The following is a 19,917-nucleotide window of genomic DNA, read 5'->3' on the forward strand; positions in this document are numbered from 1 at the left end:
AAGAAATTGTTCTATGCTATAAGATTCACATTTTAACAGGCATTTAGAGTATAATAACTCAGAGACTACTTAAAAAGAAGGAACTTTAAAAAGAAAGAAGTTGCTCTTTGTCTCTGGGTGCATATAACATATCAATAACCACACATGTTTTTTCTTATTGATGACCTTTTACTGCATGACAATATTTTCCACTAAGATTACTCAAAATAATACTAAGAAACAACTGCTATTTTTCCAGGAAATCCTCATTGCTCATTATTGACACAAGGAGAACAAAAAATTAATATTGTTCCACTAACCGCAAGTAATGAACAAAACATGGCAAGCAACAAGAAAGATAAAGCCTATGCTATTATTAAAGTAAGACTGTCAAGAATAGTAGACCTAAATTAGACTTGCTTTACATAATCAGTTCACACATCTATACCACATTTTACTGCTAGTCTGCTTTCCATCAAGCAGATGAATGAAACACACAACTCCATCTCTTCAAACTTCTGTTTCCTGAAACTTTCTCCACAATCTCACCATCTGCCTGTCTGTTTGAATGGCAAAAGTTCCATATAAGTAACAATAAATATATTCAGACATGCGTTCATAAGTGAGAGCCTCATCCTCTCAGGTTTGTCTACCCTGCAAAACTATATGGAGCTTATAGACTTCTCAAGCCAAAGACTGTGTATATTTTAAATAGTTCATATTTTAAAGCATTGATTAGTGTTTTCCCTTGCTTCTGTCATCTATTTGGGAGGGAATTTAGTGGCACATATCAACTGGCCATTTGGCTAGGTGACCGTAAGTACACTGTGGTTACTAAGCATGGAGGAAGTATTTTTATTAGTCCTCAAATTCGATTAAGAGATTGCTTTGAGAGTTTCTCCCCCATTTCTTAGAAGGTGAATTTTAAATACAGTCTAAACACAAGTGAAATTGTTTCTCCCTTTTAACAAAGAGACCTAGAATACAGAGAAATCCAGTTACAGTCACACCACCGGCAGCCAACACTTCTAAAGATTCAAAAATGCTGAAATACTACTTTATACATAAAAACTTGCAAAAATAAGTTCCAGATGGTTGTGTAACATTAAGTTGTCATTTAAATAGCCATGGAATCAATACAGAATCTGGAGGGGGGGGGGGGGAGGGAGGGAGTTTGGGGAGAGGAAAAAGTGTTCAAAGGATTCTTTAAGGCCAGACACCTTGAAACAGAAGATATCATCCATATTATGTGCCTTCCTTCAAAGGGAAGGAAAAAGGCAAGAAAGGAAAGTGACAAAAGTTGCAAGTCAAGTTCACCACATGAAATGACAGTTTTCACAAAAACATTAAAAGGCTTTAATTAAAACACTAGCAATTGGTAGACCCACAGATATCCAAAACGTGGTAGAAAGTGAGCAAATAAGAGTAAAGAAAGTGTAATATGGACTGTAATATGTTCTTTGCTCTTGTGACAGGTATACTTCAGTTTTTATTTTGTTCAGGAACATGATCTGAAGTATTTTGCAGTATATTTAAGTAATGATACTAGATAACTTTATTCATAAACAGCACACCTTAAAATCTCTTATACATCCCCACAGGCAGACATTTAAGACCAGCACATTTTGTTTACACAGTACTAGATAAAAACACCACACAGGGTGATCAACTCCAGAGGATGGATTTAAGACTCCATTCTCCTTGCTCCACAGCAGCTCAGGTGTGTGGCTCTTCAGTAGATAGTATAAAAGTTATCACTTTGAGCTGCTGCAAAAGACTCAAAAGACTAACACTTGGGCCTGAAGAGAGCAAGTACACAGCAGTATATGATTCTGCATTCTCTGTGTGGGCATTGAGCCTACCGGATTTTCTGAGACTCAACTGTAGTTGCTCTCTGGAAAAAAAAAAAAAAAAAAAAAAAAAAGAGTCTCTCTGCAAGACAGTTGAGGTCATCCAAAGAGGGTCACCTCTTCCTTCTACCACAATGTACTTGCTCTGGAGTCAACCCTTTTGACAAGTCAATTTGGCTCATTAAACAACAATTTTCCCACTGGACTGTTTTCTGCCAGTCTAGTAATTTCAGTCAGGTCACAGGCAGGTGACCAAGCCAAACTGTACCCTTTGGATTTGGTCTAAATCTTTCAAGACCAAAATAAATAAAAAAAATCTGTCAAGCCCAGAATTCAAAGTATTACACACTTTTTTTTTGTCTATAGAATCACAGAATTGAAGGGGTTGGAAGGGACCACAAAAGATCATCGGGTCCAACCCCCCTGCCAAAGCAGGTTCCTTAGAGCAGGCTGTCCAGGTAGGTGTCCAGACAGGCCTTAAATATCTCCAGAGAAGGAGTCCACAACCTCCCTGGGCAGTCTGTTCCAGCACTCTGTCAACTCTGAAAAGAGGTTGGCCAAATCCTTCTGTCCCCCACAACTCAGGTATTTCTAAACATTGCTGAGATCCCCTCCCAGTCTTCTTTTCTCCAGGCTGAACAGACCCAGGTCTCTCAGCCTTTCTTCATAGGGCAGATGCTCCAGGCTCCATATCATCTTTGTGGCCCTCTGCTGGACTCTTTCCAGGAGATCCCTGTCTTTTTTTTTGTACTGGGGATCCCAGAACTGGACACAGTACTCCAAGTGAGGCCTGACCAGGGCAGAGTAGGGGGGAGGATCACCTCCCTTGACCAGCTGGCCACACTCCTTTTAATGCACGCCAAGATCCCATTGGCCTTCTTGGCCACGAGGGCACTCTGCTGGCTCATGGTCAACCTGTCGCCCACCAGGACACCCAGGTCCTACTCCTCAGAGCTCCTCTCCATAGAAGGACTTGAATATGGCTGTTGAGATTAGCTTTGCACAAAATTTGTAAAGAGCTTGCATACACAAGTTGTATGTGTAACAGAGGTTTTGATTTTTACAGGCCCTCTAACCTCAAGGTCTGCCTTACAATACAATAGCCTGCAAATATTGTTACTCATGCTTGTCTTAGAGAACAAGTATAGGGCCTCAAAGATCCAAGATGTTTTATAGCAAGTTCCCAAGCAAGGGGAAGGGTTTACAAGTACTGGAAACCAGTAATGATTAGTCTTCTCCCTCTTTTTTTCTTTTCTTTTTTTTTTTTTTTTCAACTTTGAAGACCCTGCTTCATACTAGTCACATCCTCTTCTCTCAACAGTGCAGAAAGCAGGAATAGATCAACAGAGGAAAAAAAAGGTTTTGATCATCTTTTCCCAACAATGTTTTTAAAATACTGACTTATATCCTTTTCCCTTTGGTAAAATCACTTAAGCATACATGTAAAACCCGTGTCACAGACAAGCACATCAGACCTTAATATATCTCTTCATTATAGGGAATTTGAAAGGCACATATTTCATGTTCTCCTTCCTCAAAAACAAACAAGCAAAACAACCCATACTCTTACACACCCCAACTCATTCTGGGACATATTTGTTATTACAAGGAAAGACTAAGACCAAGTGGGAGATGACCCTGTTTATTCAGTAGAATTCAAGGAGAATGGGGTGGTGGGGAAAGAACAGAGTTCACGTATAGAATTAAAAAACACCTCAGCTTTAAGTCCCAGATTGTATGGGTTCTTCTATGGGCCAGCTGCTACTTCTGATCATTTAATCACTGCCTGCAAAGTTCATTAGTCAGAGTGAGTACACTTTTTTGGTGTATATACTTGCGTGGCTATGATAATTCTATTTAAAATTATTCCCTGCTCCACCATACCCATTTATCTTTAATGCATATGTTAATATAAACTCATAGAGTTCAAGGACATCATTTAGATATTTCTTTTCCTGATTAACTGAGGGTTTGAGCTGAAAGGTAACTTGAACAGCTCAGCTCTTCTTAGGAAGAGAGGCCAAACTCTGTTGTTTTCAACTTGCATTTCTCAGCATGTTACCTGCTATACATATTCACCATGCTGAAGACAGACAAAAAGGAAACTATGTTTCTTGTGCATTTCAAGACAAAATGATGTTTTCAAGTTAGCTGCTCTATTAGGTTATTTCTATTTTCTAAAAATCAATGAAAGATGTCCCAGCAAACACACTAAAAAAAATAATCAAAGTTCTGCAAATGTCAAAAAATAAATTAACCTGCACAACAAGTTTACGGAAGCTTGTTTCTTTAGAAATTCTACTGGCAAAAGTTTCAAAAATGTTTCGTATTAATCTAACTCATATTTCCACGTTTAGTAAAATCCCTGAAATCCTGTGACCAGGAGGAGGTAGGACAAAATTCAGCGTTTTAATAACTTTCCAGTCTTGGACTTGAGAAGTAGTGAAGTCAAACTACATACCATAAGGCAAATTGACACACAGAAATATATTCTGATAAACAATCTTTTCATTTTCCACCTTAACCCACCACCTCCTTCTGTTTGTGCCCAGTTAGCCCCAGAAGGCTTTGTGAGGTGAGGCTAAACACAGCCATTACCACCGGTCTGTGGGACCAGTCTCCTCCCAGCCTTCCCTAGGACATCACGGCACATGCTTACTAGAGTCCCCCCTCATCCTACAACTAGATGCTGCTCTGCCTGGCTGTGCAGAGTACATCTTTTCTTCCATACAGGGACAGGCTGTGCTAGGAAACCTAAGCCTCAGATATTGAATTCCACAATTTGTCTTGACTAGTTGACCAGCTCTCACATGTGCTAAGGCCAGTTCAGTTCAACAGCAATTCAGGAGACTGAGTATTCCACAGTCAGGTGTACTAAGTTAAAGAACAAGCCAACATGTGAAATATTGTGCATTTCTCCCAAGCTAGAAACTTATTAGATATTTCCATTGAAAAGACACATATCCCTCTTAAATTTTCTACTCCTTTTCCCCAAACCTAGACTATAACATGATTTGATTCTTACAGAATCCTATTTTGAATTAAACACTTAAAATTACCATTGTGATGAGCCCCAGTGGACACTGAAAGTAATAAGCAGATTTGAAATTAATTCAAAATCTCAAATGCAGTCCAAGCGTATCTTGAACTACTGGGGAAGAGTGAAAAAGCAGTTTGGTATGAAAAGGAACATAAACGTTGGCTTCTGATAGAGTTGATTTCTATAGTAGAAAGTTAAGAATAAGCAGATTAATGCAATTTTAGTCCTTAGCTCTGCAGTGAGAAGAAAAAAATATCTGCTGCTTGCAAGAAAGTCAAGGACATGAAGTCAGCTGTAGAACATTGTTCTTTACAATGAAGGTCTTTTATTCCTGCACCTGCAGTGCTGTCTTGCCAAATAGACAGACTTGGCCAGCCAGCTGGCTTGCCTGTTGTGCCAGTTTGGTAACCTAGTTACAGTATCAGAGATCCATTTGAAAGACAGAGGGAGTTGCCTCATTTTCTAGAGAAAAAGAATTGATTTTTCTATTTAAAAGAAGAAAAAAAAAAAAAAAAGAGTACTGTTGAAGTAACCAGTACAGGCTTTTGTCAGGAACTTCATCAGAAGTAGACAAGCACCAACACAGCATGGTTTACACTTTCACAACGTAGAAGAAAGTTTTGAAATAGGGATCTTCTGTGATGAACAAAAAAACTGCTTCAGAAACATATCAGTGGGTTGACTTATTTGTAGCAGCTACAATACAGGTTATATACTGGAAAAGAGGTGATAACTGTAAGTCGGCAGGTAACTGACTGTCCCCATGTTTTGCTGGTAGCCCACAATCATGAAACACAAGATGGATCCACAGACTAAATTTGACTACAGGTTTAATTCGTCATTCTTCACTTGAGCCCAAATCATGGTTACACTAGGGTAACCCCCACAGCCAAGGATTCAGTAGACAACTGTATTATAATAAATTACTTTCATTACAGTACATCAGCAGAATAGTTTTCTGTTTACCCAGTAGAACCACTTCAGTGGACTGAACTTGAGCAGGTTTACAAGTAAATCAACATTGCACCAAAAGAAACCTGCCATCAAGTGGAAGTATGGGAGACATGGTGATTATTCACTGAGAAGTCCTTGTGCAGAGAACAATTAAGGCCACTGCTACAGCGCTGTTGGACTCAAATTTGGAAGTTTTTGAGTTTAGTAACTGTGACTAGGAGAACCACAGCCCCATGTAACTTAAAATATCCTTCCTTATATGGATTCTTTGGATTATGATCTCAAGTTAAAAAAGAGTTTGTGTTTTTAGAAAGTTTTCTTTATGAAAGTTATGACTTGTCATCTTTATCCATCCTAAATTCACCTCCAGGACAACTCTTACGAAGCTGCCTTTTCTCTGCATTTACAGTGAATCTCATCAGCTAACAGGCATCAAAAGAAATCCATCCATCAGTTTTCTACCTGTTAGTGGTAGCAGTAGTAACACTAATTGCTTGGTTCAAGATGGAGTTCAATTATTACAGCTCAAGAAAAATATTTTTTTCTTTACCAAAAAATATCCATTTCACTGACTGATGGTATAAACTGTGACAAAAAGTTCCCAATAACTTTGTAACAATGCTCTTAGCTCAGGTAGCAGCATTTCCATGTTCATGTCAAAAAGTTTTCCCAAAAACAAGAATAAAGAAGTTGTTTACATTATAAGTGTATTTGATTTACTAGTTATAAATATGACCACTAATCTGGTTCGGCATATTTAATCAATGATGCCTTCATAAGCATTCCTCCCAGTGGACCGGTTGTTTCAGAACAGATACAGACTTTAACTGAATTACCAAAATGTCAGTAACTGTAGGCTTTAATTGGTCAGTTAGGATTGTGTATTTTCACACTTTCCCAGCAGGTTTCAGTTTCTGCTGCTCTTTATGTCAATTCCAATTCTGAATGTGTAATAGTTGCTCTGCTGACATTAAAAGGATGAGCTTACTTTTCTGTATTCTTTATATTTTATTCACAAGCCCTTTTTATGCTGTGATTCCACACCTGAAAGCAGGCCCTGAAGCAATCATACACACTAAACAATTACAACAACTCATAAAAATAAGCAGTGCGTAAAAAATAACAGAAGAACATTACCTTACAGAACTTGACACCCTCGGGGGATCCGTTTTCTTTTTGCAAACACACAGTTGCCTTTGACAATGGGAGCTGCATGAATGAGGGGGAGGGGGAAGCAATATATCCTTTGCCTGAAAAAAACGTATTTGTGCTGAGTAAATATTGGCAACCTGCTTAGTTCAGGTGATTAGTGGTGGGCCTACCTGGAGATATTTGCCTACAGGCTGCTGGTTCACATTCCATAAAGCTAAAAGTGGAAAGTGTCATTACCCCTCTGAAGATTTCATGCTGATTTATTGCCTTGGTTCATTTCTCAACACATGCTTTTGAGGAAAGATAGTAATTGAGGTATTATCTTTAAAGTGGTCCTTCCACACCACTGTTCAAAACCATTAGTACATTCCAGTGCTAGTTATAACAAAATAATTTGATACAGCTCAATACAGTTCACTTCCATTAGGGAATATGCAGTAAAAATAGAGACTATTATCTAAGCCTTCGGATCTGAAAGTAGTTAGATGTAGTTAAACAGATGCAGCTCATCTAAAAATGAGAACTGCTTTGTATTCTGCAATTTTCCCCACACTTTTACAAATACATAAGAACAGAGCTACATAAAACAAGAAGTTATACCATTGGCATCAACTTTTAAAAAACGCAGAATTTATACCTAGATTTGATCATTGAACTATAAAGACCAATCACATTATAAGCTTCAGTTGGTATATTTGCACACCAAAATATTTTTGTTACTTCTGTTAAAGCTCAGTTAGAATTTCTGACATGCAACACCCTTGTTAACGTAAGCCAACAAAAAAGGAGGAAGAAATATGCTGGTCTAGAAAAGCCTCCCAAAAGTAACTCGAAAAAGAAAAATAAAATAGATTATTGTTCTGCCCTACTCACTTGTCCTCAGCCCTTCTGAGAGCCTTCCCTTTCCTGACTTTTCTCCTGTACTTCGATTTTACATCCTCTTTTCCTTAACAATGCCTGGAAATACAAACTTACTTTCAGTCACAGCTATTTATTCCCTGTACTCTGTTATTAACCTTACTAATCAGCACAGAAATAATTGTCTAACTCTTTCTAGACCATTAACTTCCCAAAATCCAACCAAACCATTAGATATACATCCAGATATTTTGTAATTAAAAAGTGAAGCATAATCAGTAAACTAAAGCCAGCCAAATACCAGCAAATATGTAGATATAGATGAGTTGTATCTAGAAGAGTTGTCTTGATACTTAAAAAACAAACAAACAAACAAACAAAAAAAACACTATTGTCAATGGTGTCACACTGGTCTTCTCTGATGTGAGGTAGAAGAGAAAGGCGTGAGAGACACCAAGGTCAAGTGCTTCCTCAACAAGTGGTCAATAACTACCTCAGGGGGGAAGCTAACAGGAAGCCACAATCACTTTAGCATCTCTCTTTTCCTTCTTCCCCACCCAGGGTCTGAGATCAAATATATGGCTTGTTAGAAAAAAGTGAGCAGAATATACCATTTTCTGGTATAATTGTGAGACTTCAACGTAACTGCAGAGCCTCCAAACATAATGAATACTGACATAGCAATGCTTTTGCTCTTGTACCAGTCTATAAAGTGTGAGCTGAAATTACTGAGCTAAGAAGTAATTGTATCTTGCAGATACAATATTCTTCTCTAGAAGAAAAATATCTCTAGATACAAAAACTCTTCTATAGAGCTTTTGCTGACAGAGATACAGCAACAACAATAGCAGCAGAGTTTAATATACCCACAGTGAAGAAAAAGCTTTAAGAGACAAAGAACAGCAAATACATTTAAAGAAGTCATTATCTGTCCATAGATATTTATCATAGAGAGAAATCAAAGCAGTGGAGTTGATTCATCATTAATTATCCACCAAGGTTCTTACAACCACAGAGTAGCCGTTGTTGAGAGATAATTGTTAGATATCAGTTATCTTTCCAAATTCAGAACTGAGAATAAATCCATTGCCCAGTCACTGTGAGGTAACTGTCAGTCTCTTGAGAGGTAACTATCTTCACTGTTGATACACATTATAACAGAGAATTCTGAAATATCTTGAAATTAAAAAATAAAAATAAAAAAAAAACACACACAAGGATGACATGTAACTGTAGTCTCAAAAACACAAAGGATTTGTGTCCTAATAAACACAACAGTTTTTGAAGTCTAAATTTTGATATGGTCACCATGACCTACTCACCCACTGTCTGTCCAACAAACCACTTGAATACAAATTATTTGTATTATGTCCCTCTAAACAAGTGTTGATCTAACACACAGAAGAAAGAACACCATAAGATGTCTTATCACTCTCACATCTGTATAATACAGAAGGCTAAAAGGATTTATAACATTCAGGCAAAAACAGGGATTTAAAGCCAATTTTCTGAAATCCACAGTACTAGAAAGTAAATAGGCAGATACAGATAGAGACATAAAACTCAGCAGGCAATCTTTTAGGCGAATAGATATAGACAAGCTTCGAAGTGCAATGAAGTAACAGACTTACTATGTTTATCCACTCCTCAGACAAATATCTGCAGAAACATGTCAAAATACTAGCAGATTAAGGGTAGCACAAACCGTCTTGATAATTGCACTTGGCTTGCACAAGTATTTTGTAGAACTGTAAATCATTTCTTGAAATCAAATACCCTTGCCTGGAGGTTCAGCCTCTCTCAAAAGAGCTTACAATTCAGTTTTTAAAACATACCATCCTAAGGCAAGGCAGACAATGAATGCCTTGTACCTATTAGAGCTCTCTACTGACTTCAGTTATTGCCCAGAATTCCTAATGACTCTGAGTACTGCCTACTAAACTGAAGATGATATATTGATTACAGCCACCAAGGACTTTGCAATGAGGGGAATTTTTCTAGAATAGGAAAAGGAAGCAGGAAGAAAAATGTAGACGATGATTCACTAGGTTAAATAACACCTCTGAAGAAAAATAAAACAGTAAAAAATATATATGTTAACCATTGTCCCTCTTTTGTAAGAAATAAGAAGGAACAAATAAATTCCTTATTCTGTATTTCAGTACCTGTAGCATACACCTTTACAGAGTGATCTCTTATCTTCAGGGGCACCATTAGATAAGAAATACACCGAACAGAGAGCAAGAAAATCTGGTGAAACTATGGGGTCACAGTGGGGTAACTCTTATTGGGCATATTCTTTACTTATTCAAGACACTGGAGCAGTGAAGGTTTTAAAAATGCTTTTGTAATTATTTACAGAAATTCATTCCCCCTTTGTTGCAAACCCCAGGGGAAAAAAAAAAAAAAAAAAGCTACTCAAGTCCATGACCCTCTAGACAAGAGTAGACATCTGATATCTCCCAGATGCAGATAACCTTTGATAAATATTCAGCAAGTGTCCTATGTCTGATATGCTGTGATTTTTCTGGACTACAGCAGGAGACCACAAGGAATCCTGTGCTCAGGGATAAATAGATTTATTTCTCTTGCATGTAAATGGGGTTTCATGACTTATTGTCACCACTGAGGAAAATCAGAGTTAACAGAAAGAGAAAATGCTACAGTTGGAAGATAAGCTTTTTCCTTGATGTAAAACCCAAATCTAACTAGACTGACCTGCACAGGTGCTTCAACTTCAATAGTTGTTATATCTGTACATGTTCTAGAGTTTTCAGACATAATTCTGGTCATTACCGATTTTAAGAGTCATTTTCTATATAATTCAAGCTAGCATGCTGCTTTTTGGCAAGAGAGAATTGCTGCCCACACTCTCAAAAGGCATATTTTGCCTAACTTAAATAGCTTACAGCTCCAAAACTAGGTCACAGTTTTTCCAGAGCAGACCAGGACAATACGAAAAGGTCAACCTTAGCAATATGACCCACACCAAAAGCATGCCTAAAGCAGCAGCATCCAATACATCTAGATGGCCTTGTTTTGCTATCATTAAGGTTGAGCCTTTGTGATATTAACTATGTGGATTTACTACTACTAAATGCTGCCAGGTTTATTACAATTCAGGGCATCTGTATGTTTAACTGGGGGAAAACAGGATGAATGAAATTAAGAAGATAAGCCTTTCTTTGAGCAGTTCAGAAGTCATCCACTCACTGATACAGGGTTACCCATCTAGTACAAAGATTTCATTAATATAATAACAGAGCTCAGTGAATTGATTCACTTACTTTGACAGTACAAAGAAATCAGGTAATAACTTTCAAAATGAAGATAACTAGGATAAAGAGATCTAGGATAAAGACAGTAATTATTTCTCCTAAGAACAGTAAGACTGCTTCAGATAAGACAACCCACTACTAAGCATTAAAAAAGAATATATATAAAAAAAAAGACATGACAAATTGCTTCCACAGTGGGTCAGAAAAGAATCTTTGCTAAAAACAACCAGAAGAACCAGCGTTCAATTCTTGATATTGTTTTCTCAATAGCCTGCTAGTGAGAGTCTTAGAGGAAATGCTAAATATGCATTTACACTTCAGTTTGCATTTGATTTTTTCCTCAGTGACCTTAACTTTAAATTAAGCTTCTTCCAAAGAAATGACAAGTGACTGCTCTCAGAGGACTTGTGCAATAGAGATAATAGGATTTGTACTAGAGATAATCCTGTAAGAGCAGTTTACACATTAATAACCCAATGCTGTGGCTTCAATCTATGATCTCAAATAAAAAAAACATAACACACTACCACACACAGGTGGTAGTTATTTTCATTAATTAGGAGGAATCATTGAAAGGCCTATCATTAGTAGCAGCCTCAGGTAGTGTTCTCTGTAAGGTATAAAATGGTGTACAGATGTTTCATGTTTCAATCTCAACTTATAGACGAGCATTACATTTAGTAAGATGAAAACAAGCAATTCACATGTTTCACAGCCTGCCCCATAGGCTTCTTTTTTGCCAGTGATAACATTAAAGAGCTGGCTGTAGGCTCAGTGAATTATTCTGGTGGCAGCTGCCTCCTCACCACCACCTTCCCCTGCAGTTTCTCCCCCACTAACGTGTGGCCACTACCCATGTAATCAGAGATGGAGCCCCAGCATTTGAGGAAGTCTCTGAAATAGCAAAAGCAAACTGCTGTCAGCAACCGTCAGCTCCAAGCAGTTCATTTGGGACAAGATGCAAAAAGACACACATCCCAACTCCACAGTCTATCACTGGGATGAAGCCAGATGTACTGCACTGGTCAGAGTTGACCTTAACTGTGTGTGCTTAGGTCTTTCAGACAGAAGTACAAACCTGGGACTCTCTCCTGCCCTCAGAAGTTCTTTGTACAGATTATGTATCAAGTCAGGCATTATGCCTGCATAGTAGGAGATACGCCGGCACACCATGTGACTTGCAGTGGAACCACAAGGTGGGGTTTATCATAAATCCTACTATCCCCATTGGTCTCTCTCTACATGCAGACTAGCAGCACATTATACACTGATTTTCCCGTCATGTCACTAGCAGTATTCTATTAAAAACAGCTCCGCATTATGCACCAAGTCACATTACCCTAGGGGATATTCTTCACTTTTATGGATAGGAAAAAGAAAGGAAGATGACAAGGAATAACAAATGCCCATCACGACAGTCTTACAAGTGTGTAAAGCTTCCTGACAACATGATTGTCATTAATACACTACAAATCCTAACTAAAGTGGAAATACATGGCTTGTTTCCTCTTGCTTCCTCTAAAAGCAGTCACTATTTTTAATGCTGTCACAAGTGGCACCATTTAAAGGTTAGAAAGTTGACAAAAATGTGAGCAATTAACTGCTGTCAATAAATAAATAAATAAATAAATTATTTAAGGGATTTTGTCTATTAGGATTTTGTCACATTCACAGAAAAATGAAACTAAATCAAATGAGGAAGCCTTTAGCTTTCCTCATTTCATTTTTTGGAGGTGATATTCTTATCAGACCAGGTCCTCCATTGCTGTACCAGCTCTGAAACCAAACTACTCTTGTTCCAGATGCTTAATCACTACTAATGTTTTCTCTGAGGAGAAACAAGATTTGGCAGATTGCATTTGTACAGGTATGTTTGCATACCAGGCAAATGGAAGAACTAAAATCTAAATTGAAGTCCAAGTTGCTTGCCACTACTTATCACTGCTGAACTTAGACCCAAGAATTTCACCAGTCAGCTGCTGCTCAGAGGGAGCTTCACCCCCACAGATTAAGTACAAGAGTGGAGATGGTCCCCTTTCTGCTAGTCTTCTGTGCATAGGACTTATCTCTATATGTGGTTTTAAAGGTCATGAGTTTCCTAAAGCTCCCTATGCAATACAAGTACATAAAATTTTCCAAAGTACTTTCAACTCTTCAGATAAACTGTGCAGCTGTGTTATGTGTTTGATATATCAAATTGAACCTGAACTTTCATTTTCAGAAACAACTTAAGACCAAGCTATTAACCTAGATGTAAGACTAAATCACACTAAGACATCTACTGGGAGACACAGATATAAACATCTACATATGGAAACTAAAAAGGGATGGAGACTATACACTATTTCTAATGTTTTTAGACTTGTGGACGTCTAAAGACAGACTTCATAAAATATACATGAGTTTATATAACAGCTTGTATAATAACTCAGAATAAAAAAGGAAGGGTCTGATTCAGATTAGCTTAAATGGAGGTGACATGTAATAGTCATTACAGTCCCACATTAAGTGCAGTTATTTTCAAACACACAAACTTATTCTTTAAAAAAAAAAAATCATTTTTGATTAGCAAGATTATTTGACGTACTGAAAACATGCTCCAGCATTGGAGGGAAAGAAGAATCACCTAAATAGCATTATGGATTTTCATCACTTCAAAGCAAATTGAAGATTCTTCCATTCTCTTCACTAGGTAACATGGCAAATAGGTTTTATCTCTGTATTACAATTATTTTTATTTACCAAAATTAAGTCTCCAGATAGCTGCATTGATCCTGCTACACTTGAGGCCATTTAATCTAAATAAAACCATTGCACAGAAAAATGTTTAAACCACAACAAATAGCTGCAAAGGGCATCTTGGAGAGCTTTAATGAGATTTTTCTGCTCAATGCAAGTTTAGTGTCCCCACTAAACAGATCAATACCACCTGCTTCTCCAGAAAAGCTAGGAAGCATCCTGCACTGTGAACCGCTCCAAGAAGATCAATCCCCTTAGTCCTTCCAGCTCACTTCTCAAACTTTTGCAGCAGAAGGCTAGCCACCCATCTAGCAGGAGTAGCAGAAACAGGACAGGTATCTGCACATCCCATTTCCTTCCAGTCTTGGGAAGAAATGATTTTTTTCTTGAGAAGGGAATACTAGGTAGTTTGACCTGGAAAGCACATCATTTTACTTTTTTTCTACACGTACAAATTTCTATGGACAAATGAGAATGTATGTTTTGGTGCTGGCAGTAGTTCTTTCACCCTAAGCAATTCAGAGCTATCCTTTCCAAATATTATATGCTATTCAGTACAAATCAGGGTAGCAAAATCTGGCACTACCCAATGATGAAATCATGCTGTTATCAACCAATTAACTTATCACCTCGCTACTTCTAAATCTCCTTTTAAGTTTTTCAGTATTATTTCCCCATCCCACTTCATCCTTTAATTAACACTCTGTGACCACAAGACATGGGAATTAATGAGCATTCCTCTTTTCGTTTTAGTTGTATGCATAGCCTTTGTGAGTTTATTATGCAAACCAGCCAAAAAGATAGAATGTAGCTCAGCTATTTGGTGGTTCAACATGCTTTGTAAAGAATTAGTTCCTCTCATATTCCTGCATTTCACAATAGATAAAATAAGAGACAAGAGAACAGGCAAAGAGAACTAATGATAAAGTCACCTGCAAACATACACTTCACTTGAAGGCACACTTTGGGATTTGGTACGCCATATATACATATTCTCAAGTAAAAAGAGCTGCCCCACACATACTTTGTTTGTTTTGGTTCTCATTTTCATGCTATATTAATACAAAGTATGTGAAATGTTTTCCCCCCTCCCATACTGCTACCTCATTTCCTTAAACAAAAAGAAAAAAACACCAAAATGAGAGATTTATACTTGAGCATGAATCAGAACATTAAGCATGTTAAAAAAACAAAAAAACAAACAAACAAAAACAAACAAACAAAAAAAAAAAACACACAAAAAAAAAAACGAAGCCCCTGGTAGGAGACTCCATTCTGCAGCTACCTAAGAAGTCACATCTTAATAAGGATGTGTCCCACCTGTTGGATTCTCTCATCATGATTCAGAAATACCAGGCCACTTAACATTTGAAATAGGTGGTCATATAAAATGTGAAAGTATAGCCAAAAGGTGTTCAAAGCCTATCAGACTGGAGGATGGAGCCTGCTTAAGGACACACATGGAACGTGTTCTGGATTCACACAGCTATGACCCAGAAACAGCTCTGTGATGTTAACCCAGTCTGGTCACTGTTTGCAAAATATCCTTGGGCTAAGCATCATTTATCAATCCAAAATACATAGAAAAGGAGAAAAATCAGGGGACTTTAACAACAAATCTATGAATTCGGTTGATGTTAAGCAAAGAATTATACAATAGATTTTGTTTAAAACTACCCACAACCTCAGAGTTCTTCACATATCTTTATTTCCAATTCAGTGACATTTTCAGAGACATCTGAAAAGGCCTTAAAGAATGTTAGATGAAAGCACCATCCTGCAACTCCCATCTAACCTCCTGCTTGTACTGAAACTGCTCCTCTCATTTCAGTTCATATGCAGTTTTAATTGCGGTTGTAATGGGAAAGGTCAATATCGATCCATTAACCCATCTACCCTGCAAGACTTCACAAGCTTATTCTCATTCATAGAGAATATTGAACAGTATTAAGAGCTATTGATGAGAAGAAACAGGGTCAAGGACTACACCTCTGATGCTCTCTGGGATATTATCCCAACACATGCTTTTCAATAAGCTTCTGGACTGGGCAGCAGAATTCTAGAAAAATTCCGGAACCACAGACCTTAAAAATACTGCTAATTAGGCACTAACTGACAAACATCCACAGTGCTTGTAAGTTTAACAATCAGGTTAAGCAGTAGAACAAACAAAGGCTAAGTGGACTTGTTTAAGTAAAAATCTCAGTAAAATCTTTTTCCAAATATAGAAGCTGGAGAGAAAAAAAACACCCCACACTGTCTTAGTATGGGAACAGGAATGCCAAGTCCATGCTCAAAGTTTTTCTTACTGTGAATTAGTGCTGAAACAAGTGTACATACAATTCTTCATACCTAAGGAGAAAAAGCTTTGCTAATGCACTAGTAAAGACTCCCACTGAGCCAGAAGTCAATGAGAGACTTTGAGAGAAGCAGCTTTTTCTGGACCGAGCTCCCATCAACAGAAAAAAAAAAAAAAAAAAAAAAAAAAAAAAAAAAGTACCTCCGAAGGATTATGCTTGCCACAGATTTGCACAGCAGCTCCAGCTCTGGATACAATATCACATCATTTGGTAAGAGTTCAGATCCAAAATTCAGAAGCACACTACAGCTCTTTCATTACCTGAAGTTTTTCCACCTGATATTAACAGATATGCTGAGGTTGCTCAGGTTTGAGTGAAGGCCACTCCACCAACATTTTTACTGAATAAGGAAATACTATGCAGAAAATTGCATGCCTGAGTTGTTCTGTTCAATTACAACAGAAGCAGAGGATGACAAAGCACAAGCACACTTTCCATGTTAAAATAAATGGAGTAAATAAGATTATATATTTAAAAGGTGACTACAAAAAAAAAAGGTTCGGACCAAATTCAGTCCACTAAGGATGAGCTTGTAGAGTTTTCACAAGCCTTTTAGGGAAAATCCAACACTAACTTAGAGCATTTCCCAGTCTAGAAAGCATGATTTGCTTGCAGCTAGGAAAAAAAAGAATCAAAGCAGTTGAGATACCTTGTGCTGCCACATATTCCCTTAGGGCGTGCTGCTCAGAGAGCCTATACTGTAAATCTTTTGCTTGAAGACCTGCAGCCAAGAGCCCTTGTGTCACATTTTTTATTAAGCAGCTCTAAGAATCCAGCAGAAAATATGGCCCCAAATCTGATTATTAAAATGCAGATTAATGAAGTAAATGCATCACATATCATCCCAGATGTTATTAGGATAAGGATGCCAAATCACCGACCACTAAATGCTAACAGAACTCCTATGGATTTACTTTATGTGCTACTATTTTGTAAGCAATTCAGAGGGAACAGTTACTTTGCACTTGTTAATTCAAATGATGTCAGTTATTTGGAAATCACCACATTAATGTCATTCTGTTTAAAAAGCCATAGTGTACAACTTAATATACCTTTCCAGAAAGGACAGTCTCTAAGGTCAGCACATTTGGGCTTACTCGCATGTACAATTTTCCTTCAGAAGCAAATAGCCAAGCATTAAACTCATTGTGCAACAAACTATTAGTGAACCCATCATTGAACTCAACACCTAGGGCATTTGCACCTACTGTACTTCCCTACTTATGACACAACTGCTGCAAGGAATTAAAACCTAAAGTACTCTGTGTAGGTCAATAGCAAATCACTTCCTGGGAGACATGGAAAACATTACTCCTGCAATCTGAACCATTCTTCTATCTCCATGTATATCTAGAGCAAAACCCCAGCTGAAAAGCAAGCTGCTCTGTATTCATGTATGATTTACTCCTGTATTTAGAAATACCTCAAAGCAATCTGTATACTGGAAAGAGAGGTGCTCCTTGCAGCAGATGAAAGGTCAGCAGTAGTTTGCTCTAAGTGGATGTTTAGAAAATACATACGTTGGTTAGGCAAAATTAAATATATTCCTGTTTGATAAACAAATAAATAAATCCCCAAACTTACAAGTTAGGTACAAAGAAGTAACTGCTGCAACAGAAAGAGAAAAAAAATGCTTGATTTATAGCCTTTCAGGGTAGCAGTAGCAGGAAAGAAAATGCAAGGAGCTTTTAACCTCTTATTTAACCCAGGAAACTATTAAAATGCAACTGTAATAAGAGAATGAGGGAAAAAAAAAAAAAAAGATTTATATCTAATCTTCCCCCCCCCCAATAAAATAAAAACAAACAAACAAAACAAACAAACAAAAACACCTATTGTAGCTTGCAGTTAATCATATGCTGCTCTCAGTATCATCCCTGACATAGGCAGTAGTCACAGAAGGAAATATAAAATATTGGAGTAGATTCACCATACTGAGAAAATCCTCCAAAGTTTTTAAATTTCTCATCATTTCTTTTCCCTCCAGATACTACACAGGATTTTACAAAATTAATTTACATGAAAATGTTTTCATTTCTATGAAATAGGAATTTCATTTCGTAACATTCAGAAAACCTAAATAAATGTACAGATAACAGTACCCCATGTTGCATAAGAAGCCCCTTAAAGAAAGAGTCTTCCCTAAAAGAAGGAAGGAAATACATTTCAGAATTACTTTTGCATCTGCTGCTGTATAAGAGAGAAGTGTCACTGGCAGAAGCAGACTTTAGATAAAATACCTTGTTATAAAATGTGCATCATATCCATTTAAAACAGGAAAAACTTAATAAATCCTACATTGAAAAAACACTATTATTCATTGAAAAGGAGCCATATGATCAGATGTGTAAAGATAATCTTGATGTGAATGCAGTGATATTCTAAGAGATAAACTGATTTCCTTCCACAGAAGGTCCGTTAACCAGGTACAACAAAACCTGTAATTAATCTGAAAACAAGAATGTAAAATTTCCCAGCACCTCAACATTTCTAATGAAGGAAAATTTTCCTGCTGCTTTTCATCAGAAAAGAAAACTAATAAAGTTTTATTAAAATGTACAGTAACAGAACACATATGTTTAAAATACAGACTCTGTGCAGTGTAATGAGGTTTTGGCTCATAAAAGTGCTCAGACTTTCATTAAAGAGATCAATGAACCCAAAAGAAAATTAGTTTAGCAAAAATATATGCACAAGTCTTGCAGGAAACCATTTAAACAAAAATGTAGTTTGTAAGATTCTATATGGACCAGGGCATCTTTCACAAAGGAACACAAATGAAAGAAACACCATAGTAAAAGACTAACAGGACTAACGAAGCTGAGTTCTTTGTCAAAGGACAAAGGAGCAGCCCTGAAGTTAGCAATAAACTCTAAGAAAAACATTTGAGCAGACAGAGCAAACAGAACTGTTGTGCAGCTTGAGGAAACATTTTGGAAATGCAGCTTGAGGAAATGCATTGCTCAGTCAAAGCTCAAATCACCAGGAGGTGATGGGTACAGTGGAGGGAGGCTATTGCTTCCATCTGGGAATGTCCTGTACAAAGTCAACACCTGAACTCTTCTACATACCTGTTTCTTCAACACAGGTATCTGTTCTAACTGGCTGTACACCTACTGTACTGCTCCATAGCAAAATATATAGCCCATATCATAAAAAATAAAATAAAATAAAATAAAATAAAATAAAATAAAATAAAATAAAATAAAATAAAATAAAATAAAATAAAATAGTAAAGAATCAAGTTTAAGACTCAAGTGTTTGTATTTTGCTTCCAGTTGCAAAGATATATAAAATGGCCTTTAAAGTTTCTTAGGCAATAAACAGAAACATTTAGTAATAAATATTACTAAGCAAATAATAACAGCCACATTCTACCAGCTAGGAGTCCCTCTCAGACCCAAAATATGCTTTCATCTTGAGACTGCAAATTTCTGAGGTCACTAAGTATCTCTATTATTCTTCACACTAAAGGAACTTCAGCTGTCCCCGGTCTGTTTTTCCTGCTCCAGAAGTATCTGGCAATAACACAGAGGTCTTTGTTAGCTTCTAATACACTATTTGGAAATATGCAACCCAAAATTTATTTACACACATAAATATAGTTATCAAATTGCTTCAGGATTTCATTGAGCTGGATTAATCTGCTTATTTGCATTTAATGGCCAAATGATGCTGATACAATTATACCTTTCCAAATACCTTGC

The sequence above is a fragment of the Aythya marila genome, assembly GCF_965140915.1.
Source record: "Aythya marila genome assembly, chromosome: 9".
Taxonomy (NCBI): Eukaryota; Metazoa; Chordata; class Aves; order Anseriformes; family Anatidae; genus Aythya; species Aythya marila.